Raw genomic sequence first — 10,816 nt, 5'->3', positions numbered from 1 at the left:
GCCCGGAGGCTTATGTGACTTGACCCAAGCCACCCTGCTAATTTCAGCAGAACCAGGAGTTCTAGAGGTTGAGTTGCGTAAATGCTCTGCTTGGGACCAGCCCGGCCAACGTAACTTGAGGCTTGCCACCAGCTGCCAAGGTGACCTGCTGGAAGAGCAATTTGGAAAAAATAAAGAAGGTGAGGCACAAGGAAGAATTTCAAAGCCTTTCCCTAATCAGGACGAATGGCTGCGAGCCTGAGGTGTGCGCAGATAGCCTGCCACATCTCAGAACGCAGCTCTTGCCACAAGCCAATGCCTCGCTGGCTCTGAAATTTATGCTGGAATTTAGACAGAGAACACAAATCATCGTAATCTCCCGATGAAAGATCACTGTCTCTGCAAATGCATTACCTGCTTGGAAAGCGACATGTTAAAAAATACTGATAATATATGGGCACAGGGAGAGCGATTTCCATGCCTGGGCTCCTCCAGCTAAAATACGCACACCTGCACAAGAGGCGGCAGATGACAAAGTAAGTCACCGGGGCCCAGGAGCAGCTTCTGTGTCAGGCTGTGGCTCTGACACTCCAAACAAAAGACCCTGCAAGCCTATGGAGCAGTCTCCCCACCACCACCTCCAACATGGGGCGCCTTGGATGCCGGAGGCCCGAGTGGGGGGCATGTGATTCCATCCTTCCCACCCCCAGTCAGGATGCCCTTGGTCTTTTCTGCAGGAGGGAGACGTGGGAGGAGGAACTGGAGCAACTGATGGGCCTCAGAGCTGGAGGAAGCTTCCAGAATGAGTTAGAGGGACCACCCCGTTCACTTCCCTCCCTCTCTCACCCCTCCCAAGTGCTCGGTAAGCAGCCCTGTGGGGGCCTCCTTCGCTTGTAGATAAGATACAAAGACAGCCCTTAGCTGTGGGGGCACAGGCCTGTGGCTGCTGGAAAGGCTGCCCTCCTGTCTCCCCACCTCTCCCTTTCCTCAGGCAGCTTCAAGACATAACAGCGCGGGGGAGAGTGTGGGCTTGGAGACATAACAGCGCGGGAGAGAGTGTGGGCTTGGAGTCAGACAGACCGGCTTTCTGTGGCCGTGACTCCAACTTCCCGACTAATTGGCAGGGTGACCTTGGGCATGTCCCTCTCCCTCGCTCGCTAAGCCTCAGCTTCTTCCGGGCACCACCCGCCTCCCTCTCCCAGCTCCCAGCCACTTGGCTTGTGGCTCAAGGTTACAGCTTGGTCTTTGCGACACGGGCGCCCTGTCTTCCTCCGCAGTGTGCTGTGAGTGCCAAGGCCGGCTTTCCTCCATGCCTCTGCTCGGGGAGAAGCAATTCGGAGTCTAATGGGCCTGCGGAACAGGTGCATCCCTCTTGCTGGAAACATTACTGCATAAACAAAGCGAAAAGAACCCAAACCCAAGTACATTGTCCTAAAGGGGGAAATAATACTTCAAAATGGCCAGAATGTTTACCGACCCAGTGAAGGGAAAACAGCAATGCTGCGCTGAGCCTCGCTCTCCCCGTCTTGGGCTGGAGAGTGAGCCTCTGCCGGCTGGGCGGCAGCTCCCAGGCCGGTGCTTGTCCTTCAGAGGGGTAGGCTGGCGGCAAAGGAGTCTAAGGGTATCTCCTCGGCCATTTTATTTCCTGACAGAAATGAAAAAGAGCCTAAGGAGTACCGTCTGCGGAGAGGCCAGTTTGGAAGAACCTGTGTTTGCAGCAAAGGCGGATGGCGGTCAGAAGACGGCCTCGTGGGGTCTCTGCCAGGCCTGTTTGAAGGACCGGGCGGCTGAGGGACTGGAGTGCAGGGCTGCCGGATCCGTGTCTGCTGGATCGGTCTGGCCTCTCCAAGCGCGGTTCGGTCTCGCGAAGCTGTGCAACAGGTGTGTGGGGCACCTGCCCCTCCCCCTTCCCGGAGCCCACTTCCCGTTCACCATCGTTCTCCAGAATGGTTTCTGGCTCCATAAAACCAAAGGCATTTGGCGCATAAAACCAAACACCTTTTGTGTGATGGCCTTCTCGTCATGAGCTAATAAGATACAGAATGAATGAGCACGGCCTCTGCGCTCCTGGTTTCCCTATATAGTCGTGAGGGGGTGGGAGGGTGGTCGTCCCGCCCCTCTGGGTTATCTTCAGTGTCTTTCAGGTCTGGTCCCATTTCATCTGGCTTTTTCCTCCCGTGGAATGATAAGCTCTTCAAACAGACATTCCTTCCTTGTGCCCGGTAAGGCTTAGTGGAAGCACAAAGCAAGAAGAGGTGTGGGTAAAGACAGTGAAAACTAAGTGGACAGGGAGAGATTGGAGGTCTGCGCAGCATGACTGGGACCGCATGTTGGGCAGATGTGAGATAACACACATACAAATGTAACACTCATTCATCTAAAGGTATTTGAGGGCCATTTTGTGTCAGTCACAGTAAATAAATATAAGCAAACGAAAAGTTGCGCCTTCACCCTCGTGGAGCATTTATGAAAGAATCACAGAAGTCATGTAAAGATGAGAGCTGTAGAAATGCCAAAGAGTGTTACCTCATCCTATGAGAGCATCAAATAGTAGCATTTGATCAAATTAGGGAAATCAGAGAAGGCTTCCCTGAGGAAGCGATACTTGAGATCTGAAGGTTGACTAGGAGTTCACCTGTTGAATTGGAAGAGGAGGAGCATCTCAGTTGGGCAGGGCAGCCTGGGGCCCGAGAACATATCTATAATAGACAGAAACAGCAAAGGGTTACAATGAAGAATATGTAAAGGACTGTTACAGATCGACTAGAAGAGCACAAAGCAATCTCCTGAAAATAGGCAAAAGACACACAAAAATAATGGAAGGAAACATACGTGGCTGATAAACACATATAGAGATGTTCAGTCTAATTAGTGATCAGGGAACTTCAGATGTCATTTTACAGCATTGACTGGCAATGATTAAAAGGCTGACAACTTACATGTAGAATTAAAAAAAAAAAAAATGACCCAAAAAACCAAGCTCATAGCTACAGAGAACAGATTGGTGGTTGCTTGGGAGTGAAAAGGAGTCACAGGTTACAGACTTCCAGTTATAAAATCAGTAAGTCCAGGGGATAGGATGTACAGGTGACTACAGTTAATAATACTGTATTGCATACTTGAAAGTTGCTAAGAGAGTAGACCCTAAAAGATCTCATCACAAGAAAGAAAATTCTGTAACTGTGTGTGGGGACAAATGTCAACTACACTTACTGTGGTGGTCATTTCACCATATATACAAATATTGAATCATTATGTTGTACACTCGAAACTACTCTAATGCTATAAGTCAAGTATACCTCAATAAAAAAAATAAACAGCTGACCATACCAAGTGTTGCAGAGAATATGGAACCATGGGGTCTTTTACACATGTCTGGTGGGGGTGTGAACCAGGGCAACCACTTTGGCAGTCAGCTTCCAAGTGCTTCCTAAAGCCAAACATAAAACCAACCCATAGATCCATCAATGCACACCAAGATATGTACCAAGGGGCGTGTGTAAGAATGTTCATGGCAGTACTATTTAATCAAAAACCAAGCAAACCAGGAAACAATGTGATTGGTGATCAACAGAAGAGTGCATAAGTAAACTACAGTATGTCCACACAATGGCATATTGAACATTAAACGGATGGACAACCATAACATGCAACAATATGGATAAACTCTAGTAATGTAATATTAAATAGAAAACAAGTCTCCAAATAATACAGTATGAACTATTATTATAAAGTCAAAACAGCTAGAATTACTTCTAGAAATATGTGCTGTATTTTACACACACACACACACACACACACACACACACACACACACACTCTCTAGAAACAGTAAGACAAGGGAATGGTAAACACAAGACTCAGGATGATGGTTGGTAACCAGGATGATGAGATGTGAGGTCACCAGATGGTTTGCTGTAGATTGTTTGCTTTTGTTTTGGTCAGTGGGATTATGAGTGCTCATGACATTGCAAAAAATTACTTATCAACCTAAAGAAATAAATAAGTAAATAAGCCATCCTATATCTGAGCAATGATGACAGTGAGTCATTAAGTGAAGATTATGATTGATACAATTCTGCTTCTCTGAGATTAGAAAAAAAAAAAAGTCATGTACTTGGGGGAGGGGATGAGAAAAAGCCACATGCCTGAGAGAGGAGTGTGTGAGGTAAGGGATGGGGCTCAGGTGAGAGGTAGGGGAGAGAGCTATGTAGGATCTCATAGGGCCTGTTAATGACTTGGATTTAACGGGGTGGTATGATGACACGGTCTTTATATTTCAAAGGTCTCATTCTGGCTGCATCGTGGGTATTTTATTAGTGGTGGTCAGAGAGAATATGGGGAAGGCTGGTTGGGAGGCTGTATCGACTGTAGGTAAGAGGTGATGGTAGCATGGATTAAGATGAGATAATGAGAGAAGCAGGTGAATTTAAATAACAGTAAGTAAAAACTGATAATTTTCGATAGAATATGGGGCATGAGAGTCAATGATGATGCCTCCATTTTATTTGTGAAGGAGGTGGATGGTGGGCTATTTACTGAGAAGAAAGTGAGTTTAGTTTTGACTATGTTGGATTTGGATGCTTTTGAGATATGCCAGTGGGCAGCTGGATATTGGGCTCCATAACTTCCATGGGATCTGAGTTAGCTGAGGATGTACAAGGGAGTCATGGATATGTGGGTGGGGATTAAAGTTGTGGAAGTTGATAAGATTACCTAGAAAGAAACAGTGTAGTGAGAAGAAAGCTGTTGTAAAAACAAAATTTAAGTAGACAATTAAATTAAAGCAGGCCACACATATCCTATGATGAAAGTGTACCATGAATCTAAGATTATGATTAATCTAGTTTAAAAAAATCAGGGTCTAAGAAACAAAACATATGAATATATGGGAGGGGAGAAAAAAGAGAGAGTGAAACAAACCATAAGATACTTTTTTTTTTTAATATTTTTTTAACGTTTATTTATTTTTGAGACAGAGAGAGGCAGAGCATGAACGGGGGAGGGTCAGAGAGAGAGGGAGACACAGAATCTGAAACAGGCTCCAGGCTCTGGGCCATCATCAGCCCAGAGCCCGACGCGGGGCTCGAACGCACAGACTATGAGATCGTGACCTGAGCTGAAGTCGGACGCTTAACCGACTGAGCCACCCAGGCGCCCAAGATACTTTTTACCATAGAGAACAAACTGAGGGTTGAGAGGGAGTGGGTGGGGGTTGGGCGAGATGGGTGATGAATGACAGGTATGAAGGAGGGTACTTGTCATGATGAGCACTGGGTATTGTAGGTAAAGGATGAATCACTGAATTCTATTCCTGAAACCAATATTGCATTGTATGTTAACTAACTAGAATTTAAATAAAAAATTGAAAAAGAAAATCAAGGTCTAGCATTTGGAGAGATCTTGACTTTTCCAGGAGGGAAAGAAAGCCAGTCGGCCTAGGGTACAGAGGGGTGTGGGTGGTGGGAGGTGAGGTGGGCTGCGGAAGGAGATAGGGGATAGATCATCCAGCATGTCATAGAGCATGTTCAGGATTTGGTCTTTATTCTGGAAATATTAAGAAAGATTTAAAGCTTTACAATTTTTGTTTCAACTTAACGTTTTTAATTATTTATGTTTGCTTTTAAATCAACCTTATTAAGGTATATTATAATTTACATACCATAACATTTTGTATTTTATTATTTATCTATTTATTTGCACCCATTTTACATGTACACTTTGGTGAGATTTCACAGGTATATATTCCCATGTAACCACTACTGCAATCAAGATATAGAACATTTCCATCACTGTCCACCCTGCCGATTTCTCTTGTGCACCATTTGGAATCACGGATGCCCTTCCCCCATGCTAACCCCAGGTAACCACTGATGTCTTTTCTGTTATTAAGCACTAGCTTTGCTTATTCTGGAATTCATGTAAATGGAATCATGCAGCGTGCTCTTTTGTGTATGGCTTTGTTCCCACTTATCAAAATGTTTTTTAGATTCATCCACACTATTGCAAGTATCAGAGGTTCATTCTTTTTATTGCAAGTATCCCACTGGGTGGCTATGCCATAGATTAAGTAACCCACTCACTGATTGTTGGGCATTTGCATTTTTTTTCCAGGCTTTGCTATTATGTAGAAAGCTGCTATTAATATTCATGTATGTCTTCACGTGAACACATGTATGTATCTTGGATACATATCTATGACTGACATTTCTGGGTGCTAAGGTAAATGTAAACTTTACAAGGAACTGCCAAGAGTTTGCCAAAGTAGTTACATCGTTTTCCGCTTCCATCAGCAACCTATGAGATTTTCAGTTGCCACATGTCTTTGCCAATACTTGATATTGTCCATCTTCTGAATTTTAGCCTTTCTACTTGGTGTGATATGGCATAGGTCAGTGGTTTTACTTTGTATAGCTCTGATGACTAATACTGTTAAGTGTCTTCTGGGAAGTGTCTGCTCAACTATTCCGTCCATTATTTATTTCATTGACGTCTCTGTCTTTTACTGAGTCATAGAAATTCCATATGTATTCTGCACAAGAGTCTTCTGTCATGTATATCTTTAGTTTTCTGCCAATCTGTGGATTGTATCTTTTCCATTTTCAAACTTTTTAACAGGGTTCACTTAAGAACAGAAATTTGTAAATTTGATGAAATTCGATTAAGGTATTTTCTTAGAAGTGTTGTAGTTTCAGCTTTTACACTTAGCTTTATGACACATGTTGAGTTAATATTTGTGAATGGTGTGAGGTCAGGGTTGAGGTTCATTAAAAAAAAAAAGGATATTTAGTTGTTCTAGCACCACTGTTGAGAAAACTATCCTTTCCCACTCAATTATATTTTTATCTGTGTCAAAAATTAATTGGCTATAGTGGGAGAGAGCCAAAGCATTAGAGACTGTTAAAAACTGAGAACAAACTGAGGGTTGATGGGGGGTGGGAGGGAGGGCAGGGTGGGTGATGGGTATTGAGGAGGGCACCTTTTGGGATGAGCACTGGGTGTTGTATGGAAACCAATTTGACAGTAAATTTCATATATTAAAAAATAAAATAAAATAAAATAAAAAAAAAACAAAAAACAAAACAAAACAAAAAAAAATTAATTGGCTATATATGGATGGATCTATTTCTGCATTCTTTATTCTGTACCAGTGATCCATATATATAGAAATATGATAGATCACACTGTTTAGATTACTGTGGCTTTATAAGTCTTGAAATCAGTTAGTGTAAGTCTTCTAAATATTATAGTTTTTGAAAAAATTGTTTTGTTATTCCAGGTCCTTTGAATTTTCATACATTTTTTTTGACATCTAAAAATTTTTATTATTTTAAAATTTTCTGATTAAAAAATTGTTTTAATGTTTATTTTTGAAGGAGAGAGAGAGAGAGAGACAGAGCATAGTGGGGGAGGGGCAGAGAGAGAGGGACACACAGAATCCAAAGCGGGCTCCAGGCTCTGAGCTGTCAGCCCTGAGCCCGATGCACGGACCACCAGGTCCAAAGTCGGACCTGAGCCAAAGTCGGACACTTAACTAACTGAGTCACCCAGGTGCCTCTTAATTTTCTAATTTTTAAATTTCTAAAAGAAATTATGGTAAATTTCACATTACATAAAATTTACCACCTTAATTATTTTTGCCTTTCATTTCTTTTTTTTTTTATTCAAGTATAATTAACATGCAGTGTTATATACATCACTCAGTGCTTATCATGGTAAGTGTATACTTAATCCCCTTCACCTATTTCCCCCAGTCCCCCTAGCCACCTCCCCTCTGGCAACCACCAATTTGTTCTCTGTATTTAAGAGTCTGTTTTTTTGTATGTCCTTTTTTTTTCTTTATTTGCTCACTTGTTCTGTTTCTTAAATTCCACATATGAGTGAAATTATATGATATTTGTCTTTCTCTGACTGACTTATTTCACTTAGCGTTATACTCTCTAGTTCCATCCATGTTGTTGCAAATGGCAAGATTTCATTCTTTTATGGCTAATATTCCATTATACAAATACATTTTAAAATCAGGTTGTAAAAAATCCAGCTTGGATTTTGTTTGGGATTGCTTTGCATCCATAGATAAATTGGGGGGAAAAGTCCTATCTTAACACTGGCTCTTCCACTGAATGAACATCATATATTTCTACATTTAGAGGCCTTCTTTAATTTATTTCAGCCATGTCGTATACTTTTTAGCATTTAAGACTTGCCCAAATGTTGTTAAATTTATTCCTAAATATTTTGTATTTTTATGCTGTTGTGAATGGTGTTTTAAAAATTTCAATTTCATATTATCCTTGTTACCAGAAAATGTACAATTGATTTTTGTATGTTGACCTTGTATCCTGTGACTTTGCTAAATTAATATATTATTAGTTAAACATTTGAAACATTTTCAAGAATTTGTTTGAATTTGAACTTTTCATCTGGGCTGCCAAATCATTGACATAAAGTTGTGCACAATATTTTCTCATCCTTTTAATGAGATGGCTTTGTCTGTAGGATTTGTAGTGATGTCCTTTTTTTTCACAAATCATATTGGTTATTCGTATCTTTCATATTTACCCCCATTTCTTTATCACTGGTTTTCATTAATTGGATTATATTGCACTTTTATATTGTTTTTTTGTATTTATCCTGCTTTGGATTAACTAAGTCTTTTGGCTTTGTGCATTCATAGTTTTCATTAAACTTGGAAAAAATTGATCATTATTTCTTCAAATATTTTTCTGCTCTCCATATTATTGCAGGACTCTAATTATCTAGTAACTGCTTGATATTATTCACCAGGTCATTGAGGCTCTGTTCATTTTTTTCAGCTTTTATTTTTATTTTCTCTACCCTTCAGTTTGGGTAGTTTCTATTGCTATTGTAAAGTTCACTGCTTTTTTTCTTTTGTGGTATCTAATCTACTGTTTAAATGCCAGTGTGATGTTTTTATTTAGGGTAACATATTTTTCAATTATGCAACTTATATTTCATTCTTTTAAAATATTTCCTTTAGGGGCGTCTGGGTGGCTCAGTCGGTTAAACATCCGACTTCGGCTCAGGTCATGATCTCGTGGTTTGTGAGTTTGAGCCCTGTGTCAGGCTCCGTGCTGACAGCTCGGAGCCTGGAACCTGCTTCGGATTCTGTGTCTCCCTCTCTCTCTGCCCCTCCCCTGCTCATGCTCTGTCTTTTTCTGTCTCAAAAATAAATAATAAAAAAAAAACCATTATAAAATATTTCCTTTAGTCTTCCTTGAGTTTATGTATTTCTTTAAAATCTTGTGCATAGTTATATAGGTATTTAAAAATCTTTGTCAGCTTAGGGGTGCCTGGGTAGCTCAGTTGGTTAGTGTTTGACTCTTGGTTTGGGCTCAGGTCATGATGTCACGGTTCCTGGGTTTGAGCCCCTCATCAGCTGACAGTGAGGAACCTGCTTGGGGCTCTCTCTCTCTCCTCTCTCTCTGCCCTCTCCCACTTTTGCTTTCTCTATCTTAAAATAAATAAATAAAAACTTAAAAAAAATTTTTTTTTGTCAGCTTGTTTTGCCATCTCTGTTATTTCTAGACCTCTTTCTTTGGTTTGACTTTTCTCCCAAATAGTTTTCTCATATATAATAGTTCTTTCCCCCACTTCCCCCCCGCCGCCCAATGTTTATTTATTTTTGAGAGACAGAGCTTGAGCAGGAGACAGAGAGAGAGACACACAGAATCCAATGCAGGCTCCAGGCTCCGAGCTCTCAGCACAGAGCCCGATGTGGGGCTCGATCTCACGAACCATGAGATCAAGATCTGAGCTGAAGTTGGATGCTAACCGACTGAGCCACCCAGACACCCCTCATTTTTAATAGTTCTTGACTAGATGTTGGATATTTAGGATAGAATGTCAAGTTTCTGGATTTTGTTGTTATCATATATAGATTGTGAAATTTGTTTTGACTTGCAGTTTTCAATTTCTTATAAATCAAGATTGGAGGGGCCAACATGGCAGAGAAGGAGGGGGATCCATACTTCCCATGTCTCTCAAACAAAGAAGGGTTGAAGCCAAAGGACTTTGAACCCCAAAAGGAAAAGAGGAAAAGAGACTGAGTCTACCAGGGAGACACTGGGACAACCTAATGGGCCATATGTGGGTGATGGCAAACTGGGGGAGAAAAAATGGGCTGCATAGGCACGGAGGGGAGGGATCCCCTTCTGCGGAGAGACAAAGGGAAGAGAAAGAGCGTCTGGGGAAGTGTAGGACTGTATCTGGACAAGAGAAAAACCTCTGACTGGGACTGAAAGGGATCCCATCTCTAACTGCTGGGCTTTCTCCGGACTGGGGCCATCTGTTCTGTTTGCGCACCTGGGGAGGAGGGGAGTCAACCCTGGGCTCAGTAGCTAGGTCAGGGGTGCAGTCCACAGTAGGAGAAAGCAGTCCCCTCCCCTAGAGTTCTGCGGCACAGGACAAAACCAGCCAGGGACCACATATCCGGTGGCAGAGAGAGGCGCTTCCCCAGTGCCAGGGTGCGTGGAGCCAGAGTTTAAATCTCAGCCAAGCGCCAGGGCACAGGAGTCAGCGGAGCAAAACAGACCGCTTTGTCTGTGCCCACGGCACAGTGAGGACAGCTCGAAAGGAGTGATTTAGGACACCGGGTCCGTGGAGAAGAGATTGGGAGGTCACCATTATTCTCCCCACCACCACCACCAAGGCGGGGCCTCAGGAATCGGACAAGGGGGCCCACAGTGGAGGTGGGACCTGCCTACATCAGACCACGTGACTCCGCACTGGGTAGCTGTGTATCTACTGGAGCGGGATAGATGCTGAGGAACCAGACAGCCCCCTCCTCCAGGCCAGCACTGTTGCACTGCCTGGA

At 42.6% G+C, this 10,816-nt stretch overlaps 1 long non-coding RNA gene across 1 annotated transcript; it reads left to right on the top strand.

Moving 5' to 3' along the window:
• Positions 1–1,600: 1,600 nt before the first annotated feature.
• Positions 1,601–4,911, top strand: LOC132691835 (uncharacterized). Its single transcript, XR_009616019.2, has 3 exons — positions 1,601–1,860; positions 2,124–2,201; positions 3,812–4,911. It is a non-coding gene; the product is annotated as an uncharacterized LOC132691835 (long non-coding RNA).
• Positions 4,912–10,816: the final 5,905 nt, after the last annotated feature.

The sequence above is a fragment of the Panthera onca genome, chromosome B1 (genome assembly GCF_046562875.1).
Source record: "Panthera onca isolate mPanOnc1 chromosome B1, mPanOnc1 haplotype 2, whole genome shotgun sequence".
Taxonomy (NCBI): domain Eukaryota; kingdom Metazoa; phylum Chordata; class Mammalia; order Carnivora; family Felidae; genus Panthera; species Panthera onca.
The sequence above is the reverse complement of the archived record's forward strand: the minus strand, read 5'-3'. Positions and strand labels throughout refer to the sequence as shown.